The sequence below is a fragment of the Balaenoptera acutorostrata genome, chromosome 4 (genome assembly GCF_949987535.1).
Source record: "Balaenoptera acutorostrata chromosome 4, mBalAcu1.1, whole genome shotgun sequence".
NCBI lineage: Eukaryota > Metazoa > Chordata > Mammalia > Artiodactyla > Balaenopteridae > Balaenoptera > Balaenoptera acutorostrata.
This window is the reverse complement of record NC_080067.1, coordinates 84,909,715-84,925,003: the sequence shown is the minus strand read 5'-3', so window position 1 is coordinate 84,925,003 and position 15,289 is coordinate 84,909,715. Positions and strand designations below refer to the sequence as shown.

The 15,289-nt window shown below is 43.9% G+C and overlaps 1 protein-coding gene across 3 annotated transcripts in view; it reads right to left on the bottom strand.

The window, feature by feature from the left end:
* Positions 1-11,336, bottom strand: part of GPR156 (G protein-coupled receptor 156) — an 89,598-nt gene extending 78,262 nt beyond the window's left edge. For 2 of the 3 annotated variants that reach the window (XM_057546098.1, XM_057546100.1), the window contains exon 1: positions 11,126-11,336. The gene's annotated coding sequence lies outside the window, so the exon portion shown is untranslated. The other variant, XM_057546099.1, reaches the window with a different exon arrangement.
* Between the last annotated feature and the right edge of the window lie 3,953 nt (positions 11,337-15,289).

Here is a 15,289-nt window from a genome sequence, read left to right as displayed (position 1 = left end):
GGAAGGGACCGTATTTAAAAACAAGAATAGGGTGGTCCAGCGGTTAAGACTCCGTGCTCCCAATTCGGGGGCCCTGGGTTCAATCCCTGGTCCAGGAACTAGATCCTGCATGCTGCAACAAAGGGCAAGGTCATTAAATGAGTGCAGTGCAAGGACACACGGTTTGATAGGGTTAGCCTTCCACAATGTGGGTGGGCCACATCTAATCAGTTGAAGGCTTTCAGAGCAAAAGACAGAGGTTTCCTGGTGGGTTCTGGCCGAGGGGCCGGGCAAGGGGGTCGGGAGTTGTGCGAGAAGGCCACCGGGCCGCCCACCGCGGCCGCCACCCTCCCGCGTCCGCTCCCGCTCCCTCTCCCTCTCCCCTCCGGCCTGAGCCAAAACTGATCATCTTAATCCAGTCAGTGGCTAATCTGATTGGGGACTGGATTTCAATTGTTTATAAGATCAGGTCTATTTCTGGGCTAACTCCTCAGGCATAGTCCCTCAGGAGTCCCAACCAAAAGCCTAGGGTATTCATACTAGTCAGCGTCCTCCAGAGAAACAGAAGTAATATTTTAGATATAAATTAAAAAGAGTTATTACAAGGTTCTGGCCCACACAATTAATTATGAAGGCTGAGAAGTCCCATGATCTGTCATCCACAAGCTGGAGACACAGGAAAGCCAGTGGTGTAGTTCAAAGGCCTGAGAGCCAGAGAGCTGATAGTGTAGGTGCCAGTCTGTGTCCGAAAGCCTGAAAACCAGGAGTGCCGAGGGCAAGAGAAGATCAATGTCCCAGCTCAGTAGTCAGGCAGAGGAATTTCAACCTTCCTCTGCCTTTTTTGTTCTATGCAGGCCTTCAACAGACTGGGTGATGTCCACCCACATTGAGGAAGGCCAACTGCTTTACTTAGTTCCCTAACTCACATGCTAATCTCTTCTAGAAACACCCCACAGATACACCCCAAAATAATGTTTAACCAGATATCTGGGCATCCTGTGGCCGACACAAATAGACACATAAAATTAACCGCTGCAGTGTTTTTCAGGCCCTTCCACTTTGGTGGGCCTAACACCCCCATTTTAATCTCCCCAGCACAGTGAGACTGTAATAGCTCTGGTTACCTTAGCTTTTTAGCACCTGCTTTCTGTTTGGCTTTCTTACCTCTTGGTCTGTGCTACCTATACATTGGTGAATGACTTATAAGGAAAATGGTTCAAACTTATTGGGCTGATTCCTCTGTGCCTCTTTTCTTTCCACGAGCATGGCCTCTTTTGTCCCGGCTCACTTAGTATCCTTGAATTCGCCCTTTTTTCCCTCCCCAGCCCTATCAGGCTGCAGAATGTTCTGCTCAGCTTCTCTGAGTCTTAGCAGCTGCTTTTTGCTTGGGTTCTTAGCTTCTCCTCACATGCTACTTAATAAATGGTAAATGTCTCGAGGAAAAATGCAACCTAGGATGTAGGGCACTCAATGAATTTCTCTTCTTTCTAAGGTCTTAGCTCTCAAGCACTGGCTGCCTTGGTAGGTCTTTTATGCCTTCAAATAGATTTTTGAAATCCAGCTTTTCTAGATGTCCCCTCTGGGAGCAATGGTCTACTACCAGGTAGACCATTACAGCCAGAAGCAGATGCTTAATGTCTTGTAATATGTTTAAGCTTAAATTATTTTTACTGTCAAGACCAAACTGTTTAAAGATAATCTTTACAGATGCAACTCACAGTGCAAACAGTATAAGACATAACTATCCTTACTATTAACTGTGAGACCAATTAAGATACATCATAGAATCCCTAAGTTATAAGAGACAAACCTATTATAGGGATTGGTTTAACTATCATTATTACTCCATCAGTGCATACTTGAAAATAAAAGTTGATGTAAAAGTATTAACACAAAGGATGATGCTTATGCTTCAGGTTTATATACGTCCAAACTAAAGTTAAAATTTCTCCTTAGAAATTAATCACAATAACTTCTATTCTGGTTTTCATTTCTTTCTTTAGTTTTCAATCTAGGACATAAAAATCCATTTCAAAGTTACTGAGCAAAAACTGTAGCATGTGTTATAGAAGCCAACAGCAAAATGTCTGCCATAGGACTTCATAATTTTGTTCCCTCCACTTAGCTTATGTTTGCATTCTGAACACAGAATCACAACTGGGTTTGTAATATAGATTAGAGATCACAGATTTCCATAGCATGTCCATGAACTCACAGGCCCACATAGCAGCCTTCAGCTGAGGATTTAAAAATCTCATATACTTCTTGCTACTTTGTCAGTTCACCATTTATATTTCACTTGTTCATACTCACCAGCTTCCCTTAATGCTTCTCTGATATCTTCTCCAGCCCTAGTGTGGTGAGGAATCCCACTCCTCTCCAGTCTTATGGGCTAGACTGAATTTTTACATGCAAACAAGAGCGGAACTAAAAATGAAAGCCAAGTAGTCCTGGGAAGCTCACTACCAATACCAGGTTGAGTAAAATCATTTGTTTAAAAATGTTCGCATCTGTTGCTTGGCACTGATCCTTAAGCTCCAAGACCCCTACCTTCTCAACTAATTATCCTCTTGTCAAGTAATCAATTGTAGTTGATTGACTATATACTCATAAAAACCCCCAAATCCCAAATCCCTCAAAATAGAGGGAGAAGACCGGGATGGAATCAAAGAACTTTCCTCAATCCAACTATTAAGGAAAGGACATTAACAAAAACATTAGCAGATACGGCGTTGTGAGAAAGCATTGTAACAGCCTATTCTCTCTGAAAGAGGCCCCCTCCCCACTGATCATGCTGCCCCTGCCACAGATGAAGACCACGTATAATTCCTCAGCATGGAATAAATGAGCAAGGGGAATTGTAAACAGTCTGGCCAACCAGAAGCAATAGAGACACAATGCAACCAAGACACTGCAGACCCTGCTCCCCACTGAGCTGATATAATCCACACTTGGCAAGGATGAGTTCTCACTGCAGGGCTCTCCTGCCTAAATACACAGGCTCCCCTGGAGAAAGGCGGTGGGAGAGGGGACAGCAAGACAAAAGGAGGGAGGGAAACAACTACTGTAGGGGAAACCCACAGTGAGCAGTAAAATTGTGTGTGTTCCCTTTGACCCAGAAATGCCAATTTGGGGGATTTTCCTATGGAAATAAAAACCAAAGTGTAAGGATAAATGTAGAACGTTTACTGTGGCATAGTTTGTTGTGTAAAAAAACAAAACAAAAAAACACTGGAGGAAAATGCAGAATATCTATCAATACAAAAATAATGGGAAAAATTACGGAACTTTTCTGCAAAGGAATATTATAAATAATTAAATAAATAATAAAGGAATATAATAAATAAAATGAAACAGAATAACTTGTATTATATGATCCCATTTACATATGAAATAGAAAATAGCTCTACCTATGTTTGAAAGTAGAAAAGAGGTGAAGAAGTGGTTTTGTCAGGAAGGTGGAAAGGAAAGTAGGTGGAGATTAGTAACATTTTCTTTCTATACTGCTATTTACTAGACTTGTTATAATGAGTGTGTATTACTTTTATAATTTAAAAAAGTAATAAATTAAAACTATAAAAAGGATTTTAAAAAAAAAAAGGATTTATTGAGACTGTATTATTACAAGTAATGCCAGACCCCAGAGTTCAGTGGGGTGTATAGTTCTCTGGCATTTGCTTTAAATTGATCCTGGTGGGTAAAGGTAGACAGCAACTTCTGCTCCCGGAGACAGGCCTCACCACGTGTCCCTCAGTAGAAGCCAATTAAAGCACAGACTCGACAGTGCCTCTGGAAAAGGCCAGTGGTTGTGAAATGAAAACTACATCTACCTCTCCAAAGGCTCAGCCGCAGAGCTTCCCAAGGGGTTGCCTGAGCCAGTGAGCAGCAGGCAGAGGCGTAGATGAGAATAGAACAGGCTTTTGTCTGAATTCAGTTTTGTCTACTCCAACTACAGACACCTTTTGTTGGTCCCTGTTCCATATTCCAGAGATGAGATGCACAAGGCTGGCCTGGCCGCTGCAGGAATAAATATTAAACTCTGTGGGAAAGATGTTGCCGCCCAGGTTTGAAGTGTTCTGTGTTAGCACCTTGGTGGACATCTGTAGCCAGTTGTGGGACTTCCAATTGTCACCCACAGGATTGCATTAAGGCCTTGGAGGTGTGACACTTGGCTTAGTGTTTGCAATTTGGTTTCATGCTAATAGAAGCTTCCAGATCCTTGGGGCGGGGGGCAGGAGATATATGATATTCAATAATGAACAACAAAAAAAAAATGCAGAAGCTAGCAGCCTGAAAAGAATTAACTTTTTTGTTCATTCATCTTCCAACATTTTTTTTCTATTCTTGTACAATTCTACTGTCCTCCATCTATGCCTCTTCTTCTTTCTCCCTACTAAGCCCCTTAAAAGATTTTTTTACTTCATGTTTTGCTGATTATCATAGAAATCCATACTTATAATAGCAATCACGGAAAATAGGGATAAGTTTAAAAAAAAGAAAAGTAATCATTTATAATCCCACTGCTGGTAATATTTTAGAATAGTTTCTTCTTATCTTTATACTTACTTTATAAAGTCAGTCTGCATTTGTGTATCTTTGCAAGTACAGCTGAAATGTCTCACATACATAACTAATATTATGAATGAATATGAGAGAATGTGATGGAAGTGCGAAGGGGGTTTGGACAGTGTATTACTGCTGGGATCTGCAGGGTTGTGGTGTGGCTATGTGTTCTGGTGTGTCAAGCCTGTATTAATATTCCTCAAACTGACTGACAGCAGCCTCATGTCTCCGCCCTTCTTTTCTCCTCACAGCTGCCTTGGAAGTCAGCAATATTTGCACATAAAGATTCCCATGGGTGGTTATTTGATGTTCTTTCATCCAGTCTTTCATTTGCAGATAACTGGGTACCTAGGACCCCAGCAGGTCACTACTCTTTTCCCTTTCCTGTCTCCTGCCATCATCTTTCCTGCTTCCTCTTCACTCCAATCTCCTGGGTTTATCTAAACAGCATCCAAAAGCAGGCAACCATCACCAGCCAGGGCACAACACAGAATCACTGAAATGTCCATTTGGAAAAGGCACTCAATTAAGGATGCACCCTGTTCACCTGTTCAGAGGAAATACTACAGCTAATGTGGCCCTCAGAAGATTCCACTTCATGCAAAAATCAGGAATTTCTTAAATTAGAACCAAGAAGGACGTTGTTGGTCCGGAGCCTTGCCATTTCCCTAGTTAAGACTTTCGCTTCTGCCTCCTCTCCCAAGGTCTCCCCAGTTACCCTTGGAAAATCAGGATGGTGAGGTGACAGTGCTGATTGATAGTCTGACATTGCAGCATAAGCAGACAGCAATGGGAAGGCCCAGAGAATTCTTTCTTGGGTGTTTCCAATGTCACTCTAGAACAGGTACCCACAGCAGCAAGAGAGCAGTTCCAAATAGCAAGGCCCTGGGCAGAATCATGAAGTTTCTCTAAGAGGTCCTCCCATGCCTTTTTCTGTCCTCACACCAAGAAATCGCTTCTCCCCATCAGAACTCCAGAGCTCTCCGGCTAATCTAAACATATGCAAAGTTCCTCACCACAGCACTGAAGACTGACTATCCCCAGACCATCACGTCTACAATTATCTCTTCCTTATCACAAACCCCATAAAGTGGAGATGACTGAGAGGTTTCACACCCCTCCTGACCTCCTTATTTTTATTATGGATTAAAAATAAACATCCTGAGGCACTTTTGAATAGGAATCTGTGATCTGACGAGAGAACACATGTGGAAGGTGGCCGAGCAGTCCTGTCTATGGCTTGTCAATCTGCATGGCCTCAACCCTCTATTGCCAGTTGCCTCTCTAGTCACAGCCCAGGAACCGGGTTGAAGCAGGCCTGAAGCTTGCAGAGATGGTCTGCCGGCCTCATCGCTTGGTCCTCTGTTGCTTGGCAACCCAGCCTGAAGTATACTCACCCAGATTTAGGTTCAGGTGATAGAGGGGTACTTAGACCCTCTCAATTCCCTCCCACTGAGGCAAAGTGGCCACGAAAGAGATCAGAGGATGCAGCATACAGCCTATGAATTCAGTTTGACTTGGAGCATTCTGAGTATTTGTGTGATGGGTGAGATCTGTTTCTGGTTAATCCCAGAAGTATATTGACTGAACCTGACCTCCTCTTGTTTACATCCTTTAAGAGTAGATTGTACAAAGTCTCTAGACTGGATTGGACACAGAAGAATATTCTGGAAGTGCCTTGGACATAAACAGACTTCAAGGTCTTGCTTGGGCTGGAGGCACTGCCCAAGAATTGCTCAAAATCTGACCCAATCAAAAGTTACATGGCTCCCTACAACAAACAGACTAAAGTCCAGGCTCCTGTGTCCTTTACAATTGGCCTTTAGCTCTCCTGCTTTACCTCTTACTGCAAACCTGCCCTGACCCTCCCTGACCCCCGTCTTCACCTCACTCAAAGCCACACCAACACTTTGGCCCTGACTCAAATGTCTGCCTAAGTTACTCTGTCTGTCTGGAAATGCCCTTCCACACCACAGCTGCCAGTCAGAGAGCCACACCTCCTTCAAAACTTGACTCAAGGGCTTCCCTGGTGGCGCAGTGGTTGAGAATCTGCCTGCTAATGCAGGGGACACGGGTTCGAGCCCTGGTCTGGGAAGATCCCACATGCCGCGGAGCGGCTGGGCCCGTGAGCCACGGCTGCTGAGCCTGCGCTTCTGGAGCCTGTGCCCCGCGACGGGAGGGGCCGCGATAGTGAAAGGCCCGCGCACCGCGATGAAGAGCGGTCCCCGCACCGCGATGAAGAGTGGCCCCCACTTGCCGCAACTGGAGAAAGCCCTCGCACGAACCGAAGACCTAACACAGCCAAAAATAAATAAATAAATAAATAAATAAATAAATAAATAAATAAATAAAAAAAAAAAAAAAAAAAAACTTGACTCAAAAGGCACTTCTTCCCTGGATGAAAATAACAATTCCTCCTGAAATAGCTAGTTCTCTCCCCCGGCCCCCCACCCCCACCCCTGGAAACGCTGGCTAGCCTCCACTCCTTCTCCCATATTTTCATAGCAGGTGTGATAATTATAGCACTCAGCACAGCTGTCTTATACAGGCCTTGTCTACATTGCTGTCAAAGGAACTGTGTCCTTTAAAGGCTGATTTCTTTATTCTTCTATTTGGAACGAATGCATTCCATCTTAATTAATCCCTCCTCACGCTGGCAAGCTCTTTTCCACCATCCCCTCTGGACTCACACCCTCAGGGGCACTCCATTAACAGGCCCTGCTTTTCCCAAGTCATTGTTGTCAGTCTTTCTCCCGATCCAGATACTATTAATGCTCATTCTTCTGAAGGCTCATTCTCCCCCATCCCTAGAAAGCAGGGTGGGTTCAGTATTACCAATGTTCTCTGGCCATATCATCTATCTCTGTCCGAGTAGCTCATGATTATGACAAGTGTCTCCAAAAGAACACCTTGAGAAGTCTAGATGGAAACCAATGCCCCATGGAAACACATAAATATTTTATCAGGCTCTGAACAAGACTCTTACTCATAAATATTTAAACCCCTCGAGAACAGAATGCTCGATGGCTAATTAGAGTCAACTTGTACTGGGATGGGGAGCTGAGAGGAGGAGGTGAATACAACAGCAATGGCGGCAGGCATTCTACAGTCTCTTTTAAGGATCTAGAAACGCTGAAAGTGCACCTGAGGGCTCCCCAGTTTGCCTGCGCACTCCTTTTCCAAGTGCTTTCCCTCTGCAGTGGAAGTCAGCGCCCAGTGGGGCTGTCTAGGAAGGGCACGGTTGGGCTGCAGGCCGGCTGCCACATCGGTCATAGCCACCATAACCTTGCCATACTTCTCTCAGCACTGGTGGCACAAAGGTTTTCAAAGAAGTACACAGAAGCCAAAATGAGGCAGACTCTATAAGAATGTTCATGGCAGCTTTATTCAAAATAGCTCCAAACTGGAAACAACCCAAGTGTCCATCAATAAGAGAATGGATAAATAGAAGGTAGATATTCATATTGTGGAATACTATCTTGAAATAAAAAGAAATAAACAACTTTTATACTCAACCACATGGCTGAATCTCACGGACATTGTGCCAAGCAAAAAGAAGCCAGACACAAAAGTACATACTGTGTGAATGCATTTATATGTTCAGGAACCAGCAAGACTAATCTATGGTAACACAAATCATAACAAAAGTTGCTTCTGGGGGGTGGGAGTAACTAGAAAGGGGCAAGGGGGAAATTTCTAGGATTGAAATTTTTTATATCTTGTTTGGGATAAGGGTTTGTCAAAACTAGCCCAGCTTCTAACACAGGATTCAGCTTCAAAGCACTGTGGAGATAAGAGTGGCCACTGAGCTCCAGGATCACCATTTACCTATAAAATATTGATTAACCTGAATTACTTACAAGGACTTCTAGTATTTTACCAAGGGTTTTGTAACCCTTATGGGAGGCAATGTCTTGCCTGTGTCATTTAATTATCTAATTAATTCAACAATTATTTATTAATTGCCTACAATATGCCAAACAGGAACATAGCCATGAATAAAACAAAAAATTTCTTGTCCTTACTGAAGCTTACATTTGAGTGGGGGATAGATGGATGATTAATAAAGAAACAGATATATTATTTAATGCTGGGTAATGGTAAGTACAGTGAAGAAAGCTAAAGCAGGGTCAGAGGACAGGGAGTGACAAAGTGCGGTTTTGGATCAGGTGGTCAAGGAAGACCTGATGGAGGAGGTGACATTTGAAAAGAGCCCTGAATGAACTGAGCAAAGAAGCACTGCAAGTATTTGAGGGAAGAGAGTTCAGGCAAAGAAAAGCAAGGAAGACAGTAAAGTGAGGGGAGTGTGACAGAATATAAGGGCAAAGAGGCCAGATCACATAGGGCTTTGCTAAGTCCTGGTAGAGAGTTGGATTTTATTCCAAGTGTGAGGGATTTTATTCCATTGGAGGGTGTTAAGCAGGGGAGTGAGATCATCCAACTGATGTTTTAAGAATGGGAAAAAGGAAGCAATGAAGAGATGTGCCTAGGATTCTTAGGGAAGAGTCAGAAGAATAAGATCCTCCCCCCACCCCGAAGTGTCAATACCTTTCACTCATCTATTTCTTAACCACCTTCTGATTCGAGTTCTGTACGTCTGAAATTTTTCACAATAAAATGCTGGAGAAAAAAAAAGAGAGGTAGGAACTTGGATCCTTTATCAGGCAAAACTCATCAGTAACTAAAGGTACATGTTATGGTTCTCAATGCCCTTCTGCAAAATAAAGGCTCTGATTTTTAACTAAATGTGGAACATTCTTTTCAACTTTCAAATCCACCTTCTGGGCCCAAGTCAGTCCACGTTCCATTGTCTCTGTGGAAAGGCAGAGCCTCAGTGCTTCTTTCTTCTCTCTCCCCCTGCCCTCACTTACTCTCTGAAAACCTACAAGGGAGTTGAAAGAAATACAAATTTGGGAAAAGGAGGGACTTTTCAGAGAAGTTCTATACTCCCCCAACTCCATCTGGAAATGCCCTTACGGTCAAACAACAAAAAAGGAAATAGTAAAACCCTCAGCAGGAAACAAACTGTTAAGCACCTATTGTCCTCCCCAGAGAATCTCTTTCCCTCCATCATTACCCTCCCTCTCTTTCGAGAGCCTTCTAGGCTGGAAGTCTAGGCTGGAAGTCTAGGCTGGAAGTTGCTTCACCCCACCCACCCTGAGTCTCCCCTAGGCCACAACTCTGCTTTCACTAGACTTGGAAGTTCTCTATCCCCAGGGCACCATAACTCTGCCTCTGCCAAGCTCAATGCTAGCCTTTACTGGGGAACAGGGAAAAGCTAAAAGCTGGAGGCGGAAGAGAAAGGGAAATACAGGGAGCACTCCAGAGACAGTGGTGGCCCTGAAGTGGAATTAGTTTGGCAAAATGGGGACCAGAGAGCCACCAGTCCCCTCCCAAGAGATCCCTAACTCAAGCAAAGCCTGCCAAGGCATTTTCTTCTCCAGACTCAAACTGCCTTACGCTATGTACAACCACTTCCTCAGCCATTTATCTCCATTTATTTAGCCATTTACGCATTTGCTCCAACTGCAGCAGGGGAAGAAGCTACTGTTTTGCAAGGCTGGCTGCTACCCAGCCTGCAGGGAGGCCTTCTATGCTGCATTTAGCCATTGGCGGAGAAAAATTAGTTTTCCTTTGCAGGCTTTGCTGCCTCATACAATTATATCAACAAATTTTCCAGCTTTTAATCCCCACCTGAAAATCTTTCACTTAGGGGTGCAATAATTTAATGTTGCCCTCCATATCCTGGTTAAATGACTACACCAGCAAAGACATTTCATTATAGGCTAGGACATAATTTGCCTATTATTCATGCACGCATGTACCTAGGAAACCAACAAAGGGAAGAGTAAGAGAGCAAGCAATGACGTCTCTCCCCCACAGATTCCTATTCGAAAATGTTAACAACAAAACTCAATTTTAAAGAAAAACCTCACGGTTCATATTTCGCAGCGTAGCACGTATAACTAGACATACACCACTCAAGTTCTAACAAGTGGCCTCTAGTTTCGGAGAGAGCTACAAGGATGCTGCAGCTCCCGGGCGACTCTCCTCTGCCCAGAACAAGGCAGTTCGACTAACCGCAGTGCAATAAAACTTTCTCTGTTCAGGACCTCACAGTGCCCGTGAGGGAGTCCAACCTATCCGCCACCCGGCACCCTGGGGTGCACGTGCCCCCCCCACCCCCTCCGCCACCAGGCAGGTTTGGGGACAAGCTCGGTGAGGAGGCTCTGGGAGGTCTACACGCTGTTCCCGGATCCCTCCGTTTCAGCAGACCATCGCTCGTTTAACAAAACGGAACAGCCGCAGCCCCTCTTCCCGACAAATACCAGTAACCCTCCTCTTCTCAGGAAGCTGCCACGGGCATCCCTGGTCAGTGACCCCGGCTGGCCTCCAATTTCTAAGATAGTTTCATTACCGTTTCCAAAGAAGCTGCCCAGATTCTGGAGAGGAGAGAACGCCTTTCCCCCCTTTTCCCTTTTTACTTTAGAATTTAAGTGTTTGATGTTTTGTGGATATATCGTGTCCACAGAGAGGTCCTGCAAACTCCCGAATTTGGGTTCCTCCAGGGCGCGCTGCTCACCTCACCAGGTCCCGGACCGCCGAGGAGCGCCAAGCCCGCGGCCGGCTGCGGGACGCCCGCGGTGTCCGGGTATCTCGCGGGTTCGCGGGGCCGGAAGGGACGGGGAGGGGCGGGGGCAGCACCGCAGGGCGCCGCGCCCATCTCCGAGCCAGGAGCCGGGAGGCGGGCGCGGAGGCGGCGGGACGGCGGCGCGACGGCGGCGCGAGGCTCTGAGATCTGCACAGGGCGCGATGTGCCTTCGGGGCAGCCCCTGGCCGGCTGGGGCGGGGCCGGGCCTCCTGCCCCTCCCCTGGCACCGCCCCGCGCGCCGCGCCGGACCCGGCGCTCTGCCCGGGAGGGCGGGTCGGCCCCGTATGGCCCCGTACGACTCGGGGCCACGTGGAGCCGTGCGCCGCGCCCCGCTCCGCGTGAGCTGGGCTTCCCCCGGGGACTCCACGGCGGACCGGGGAGGAGGACGCTCAGGCTCTGTTTCCCAGGAGCAGGAATTATGTCCGAGATTTTATCCAGGACTCTTCCCAGATCTCTCATTCGATACAGCCAGGCCCTTTCATTTGGAACATGCGGACAGTGAGCGGAACCAATTTGATCCTCCTCCTTGGGGGCTGCTTTAGTTAAGAAGGCACATGGGTTTATCTTCTCCTTAGGACAGCTGACTTAAGAGACCAGAACCAGGGCTTCACTTCTGTGGTTCAGATTGAGGATTTGTCCTTCCCATCTCTGTGGGGCTTTTATTTTTCCTCAGAATTTCTCCTTGCTTTTAGCCCATTATTCTCACCATATTCTGCAAGATATTGGAATTTTTCTCCCAACGTGGTTCCCACCTTCAATCCCAGTGTTCTTTTTCTCAAATTGAAGTATCCCCAAGCCCTCAGTTGGCCAGGCGCAGAGGTTTTCCATCTTCCACCAAGGCCTGCCCTATTTACCTCAGAAAAGTTTCTGGAACCTTTCCCCTCCTCTGCATTCCCATATTGCTGCTCTTGTTAGATTTTGATTACCTTGGCCCGAATCATTTTAAGTTTCCTTGCCTCCTGCCTCTCCCCACTCCCAAAACAGAACTAAGAATGTTGCTCTCCTGACAAAATAAGCAAAACATACCTCCCCTCCCCTGCCACAGACCTGCAGTAAACCCCCTCTGCAATTGGAATACAGTCCAAACTACTTTCACAATTGGAAACCAGCTTACCTTTCCAACCTTCAGTCCACTCAACACCTGTGTTCCAGTTATACTGAGTTGCACCAATTGCCATTCTTTGAATATACCCTGGTTGTTTAATGCCCCTGTGTGTTTTGGTCACTCTGTTCCCTTATCCTGGATTTCTCTGTATCCCCTTCTTTACCTGTTGAATTGCTCCCAAGCCTTCAAGATCCAACTGCCTTCTCCTTTAACGAAGTTCTTCCAGGTCTTCCCAGTCAGATCTGGGAGATCAAATAGTGTCCCTTTCCCAGCACTCTGTGCTTCTGTTACAGCACTCACTAAGTTGGTCTGTATGTTACAGCTGGCTGTGTCTTCTTGTCTCCCCACTGTCAGAGCTTGCAAGGCAGAAGGTGTTTCTGACTCAACTTCATCCCCCATGGCGACTGGCCACACACGTTTTAAAATAAATAACCATTCTTTGGTTGCATATAAACTGTGCTTATTGTAAAAATTCAAATACTTAAATGTATAAGGAAGGAAATTAACCCCCAACACACTGAAGTAACCACTGTTAATGTTTTGATGATCCTATTTTCATGAATATCTTTATGCACATGTCCCTCCACCACATATGCACAAATGGAATGATTTCATGTATGCTATGTTTAGGACACCCTCTGTTTTAGTTTTCTCCTTTCTTACCTGACTCTCCCCTCACTACTCTCCCTCATTCTCAACTATCTAAAATGTTAAGCATGCTGGGCTTCCCTGGTGGCGCAGTGGTTGAGAATCTGCCTGCCAATGCAGGGGACACAGTTTCGAGCCCTGGTCTGGGAAGATCCCACATGCCGCGGAGCAACTAGGCCCGTGAGCCACAACTACTGAGCCTGCGCGTCTGGAGCCTGTGCTCCGCAACAAGAGAGGCCACGATAGTGAGAGGCCCGCGCACCGCGATGAAGAGTGGCCCCCGCTTGCCGCAACTAGAGAAAGCCCTCTCACAGAAACGAAGACCCAACACAGCCAAAAATAAATAAATAAATAAATTAATTAATTAAAAAAAAAAGTTAAGCATGCTAATATAACCATATATATTGATATCTATCTATATATATATTTTACAAAGTGAGTATAGTGTAAACATTTCTCTGCTTCTTGCTTTTCTCATTAAACAATGTTATAAAAATCCTTCCAGTTCAACTGGTATAGCTCTGATTCGTTCTTTTATTTTAGAGGCTGCATAATGTTCCACAGTATGGATGTACCAAAATTTATTCAAGTTTCCCTATTCGTGACATTCAAATTCTTTTAAAAAAAATTGTCACTGCCACCAACATTTCAATAAACATCCTTATGCGTATATCCAAATGCCCTGGTACTTTAATTTCTGAGGGACTGATTCCCAGGTATGAGATTGGTCTATTTAAAATGTTAATAGATTGCCTTCTTAGAGACTGTAACAATGTACTTTGCATAATTTAGCCATTCTGGTAAGTGAATAGTGATAATTTGTTGTTCCTTTAATTTTTATTTCACTGACTACTAGTGAAGCTGTTCATGTTTTCTCTTTCTTTCCCCTTTTGGATTTTCTGTTCTGTAAATTGCTTAATCATATACTTAGTTCATTCTTCTTTTTGAGTTACTGGTCTTTTTCTTTTCAGAGTGTAAGAATTTCTTGTATATTATAGATGGTAATCCTATATATGTTGTATGTTAATATGTTGTATGTTTTGCAAGTATTGTACTTTCCCCAATCTCTCATTTATCTTTTAACTTTGTTTGGAATTTAAAAACCGACTACAACTAATTCCAGTTGGTGTCAAGTTAATATCACATGCCTTATAATGAGTCAACATAGCACTTAGGAAACTAAAATAGATTTTGCAGTTTCAAACTTCCTTGGGAAACCAATCTTCTATTTCAGTATTTTAAAAATTTGACATACCATCCTACTCTGTAATCCCATACTCAGTCACTATTAATCACATTGCCCCATTCACAAATATACTTCTGTTTATAGTATAATATAAATTTGCTATATATTATTATCTGGCAGAGTCACATTAAATAGACCATTTTGATTCATTAAAATTCTGGTCAACAAAATGTTAACTCATTTAGTGGTCATCACTTATTTATTTATTTTTGTCCAAACCTACTTATTTGGGAAAATGCCTCCCATGTAATTCTAGAGGTCTGCCAATCTTGCAACCCCACTCTTTTGAACATGATAGTGGGCATGACCCACACTAGAACAGATAGACTCTATGTCCCAGGAATTTGAATCTTGAATTTTAGATTGACACTCTCTTAAAATGACTGTCCTTAATCCCAGCCACTAAAATCCTCAGATCTGCCTTGTTTCTTTTGATTGTATGTATTCAGTTATTTTCTTAGTGGGTGCCCTGGCATTGTAGTTAACATCTGTACTTAAAATAATCTAATTTGGTGTAAGACCAACTTAATTTCAATAGCATACAAAGTTTTGCTCCAGTATAGCTCCATTCCCACTTTTGTGATATTATGTTCACACAAATATTTGTATCCTTTTTGTACTATAAGCTCATCAACACAGTTTTAAAATTAATTACTTTTTCATGCAGTTTATTTAAAACTCAAATAGGAAAAGAGAGTTACAAACAAAAATATATTTATACCATCTTTTGTATTTATTTGTGTAGTATGTTTACCAGTGCTCTTTATTTCTCCATGTGGATTTGAGCTACTGTCTAGTGTCCTTTTATTATAGCTTGAAGGACTTCCTTTAGCATTTGTTGAGGGCAGGTCTGCTAACCACAAACTCTTTCAGTTTTTGTTTTCTTGGAATGATTGAATTTCTCCTTCACTTTTAAGGACAGTTTTGCTGGATATAGAATTTTTGGTTGACAGTTTTTTCCTTTTATTACTTTGAATATGTTATCCCACTTCCTTCTGGTCTCCATAGTTTCTGATGAAAAGTCAGCTGTTAATTTTATTGAGGATCCCTTGGATGTGAAGAGCCATTTTTCTCTTTCTGCTTTAAAGATTCTATC